At 45.7% G+C, this 2,243-nt stretch overlaps 1 non-coding gene across 1 annotated transcript; it reads right to left on the bottom strand.

Moving 5' to 3' along the window:
• Positions 1–806: 806 nt before the first annotated feature.
• Positions 807–878, bottom strand: trnaw-cca (transfer RNA tryptophan (anticodon CCA)). The gene has a single exon. It is a non-coding gene; the product is annotated as a tRNA-Trp (tRNA).
• Between the last annotated feature and the right edge of the window lie 1,365 nt (positions 879–2,243).

Raw genomic sequence — 2,243 nt, 5'->3', positions numbered from 1 at the left:
GGCCTCCTTATGTGTTGCAAACTTCTCTCAATCTATAATTCTATGAAAAATGTCAATGTCCAATGTGGGTGTCGAAACCACGACCCTGAGATTAAAAGTCTTATATTCCACCGACTGAGCTCGCCATGCTTCTGCCAAACATACCGTTCTCTCACTGATTGCAGGCAGGTGCCTGTTGGCTCTGCCCCAGATGTTTAAACTTGCTGTCGAGGAACTGCCAGGATCTTCTTGAATGGTGGACCAGGCTCGAGGGGCCGAATGGCCTATTCCGGCCCCTAATTCTTACATGCTTATCATCTTATGAACTTTTCACAAGAGAACAAACTCGCCCCTGAGCATGCATGAGGAGAAAGCTACAGAAAATATTCCCGTCTGGTGAGCTTTCGCATGTGAGGCAAACGTGTTAACCGCGACACTGCGGAAACATCTCCACTTTCAGCACCAGGTCAGACGGAAATGTTAAGCGAGCAGGTGAACTGCTGAATCCCAGTTTTAAGGAGTTGGTCGTGGTGTCAAACAATGAGTTTCGCTTAATGATTAAAAATAATAAATGTCAGAAGTTGGATTCAAACCCACACCTCCAGAGAAAACTGCGATCTAATAACAGCACCTTCGACCGCTCGGCGGTGTGTGTGGCCACCTGCAAGTTGATTTTGAACTTGTGTGTCCTGTCACATGAATTAAATGAGGTCAGCAGGCGTATCTCTGCCTGACACCGGGGAAACAGTGAGACGGAGAGACAGACCTTGGAACAAGGGTCTGGTTATTGCCAAACTGCAAAGAAAATATTAATTCTGAAAGAACAGTGACCCCGACGTGATTTGAACACGCAACCTTCTGATCTGGAGTCAGACACGCTACCGTTGCGCCACGAGGCCTACACAATGTGTTTGAGATGTTCCTCTATATGAAGCTTTCACAATACAAGGGGCTTTAAATTCCCCGCCCATTCCCACCAGGTGTCAGAAGCAGTGCTCACCTGTCAGTCACCGTATTTTTTTTCTTAAACTTTTGTGTTGCGTTTATGGAAAAGCATCATTAATTAACCCCTCACCTTCTTTTGCACAATGAAAGAAATGCTAACTGAGGGACAGTCGATACTTCAATCATTTGTCCTGTGCTTTGGGGAGCGGGCAGGGAAGTGGACCTGAGTCCATGATCGCATCGATCATGATCGTATTAAATGGTGGTACAGGCTCGAGGGGCGTATGACCGACACCTGCTCCCATTTCTTTTGTTCTTATGTTCATCAGCATGTTGACCCATTTTACACACTGTATTGCCGATGTCAGCAGGAATCTGGGGCAACTTTTGTCAAATTTAACAGCACCGGTTATTCCTTCCGTGCAGAGAAATTAGAATCAGTCGTGAAGATAAAATCCCATGGTGATCATTTTCAGATTCAACGCAGTCGGATTTCAAATAAAGTGAAAGAATTTTACAGTGAAACGATGTGGAAGTTTTACTTGTATTTGTATCTTTAATGAAACTTTGTGGCATCTGACTCCCGTTCATGCCTCTGCTGAATAAGAAAGGAGGGTTTGACGTTGACCAGACTGCACTGCCCCTGATATTTGTGAGCTCATCCTTTATATTCAGTGGTTTCTCACCCTTTGATGGGCTGCAGTGTAGTGGATATCACGTTGGCCTCACACGCGAAAGGTCCCCGGTGGATCCGTTTTCTCTCACTGAAAGTTATCTATTTATTGGTTAAATAAAGAGCAATTCAGGAATAAGGGAGCATTTCTACCAGGAGAATAAATAGCTAATAAAAACAGCAAATGCTGGAAATCTCAGCAGGTCAGGCAGCATTTTCCAGGAGACTAAACTCTCCTCCGATTGTTCCCTTTTTGCAAGTTTAAACACAATGTTTCTACCGAGAATCAAACCGGGTACTTTTCACATATAAAGCAAATGTGATAACCACTACACTACAGAAACCTGTGGCACAGCAGCCCCAACAGAGGGGAGCTGACCAGTGAGTTCCTCTGTGCTGATCGGGAATGTGTTGGCTCACCTAAAACAACTTCTGTCCCACACTGAAAGTTCTCAATCCTTCTCCTCTGCTGCCCTTTACAGAAATGTCACGGATCACCCAGCCACCGTGTTCACTTCCACATCCTCACAGTGGGGCCACAGAGGCTCCTACCGTCTTCCCGCGATCAGCGAACTCACCCAGTTTGTAAAATTAAACCCCGAACACGTGCCCGGCAAAGGGCAGGAGAAGCCAGATAGTCTGTAAG

The sequence above is a fragment of the Pristiophorus japonicus genome, unplaced genomic scaffold (assembly GCF_044704955.1).
Source record: "Pristiophorus japonicus isolate sPriJap1 unplaced genomic scaffold, sPriJap1.hap1 HAP1_SCAFFOLD_1097, whole genome shotgun sequence".
NCBI lineage: Eukaryota > Metazoa > Chordata > Chondrichthyes > Pristiophoridae > Pristiophorus > Pristiophorus japonicus.
This window is presented reverse-complemented; position numbering and strand designations above follow the sequence as displayed.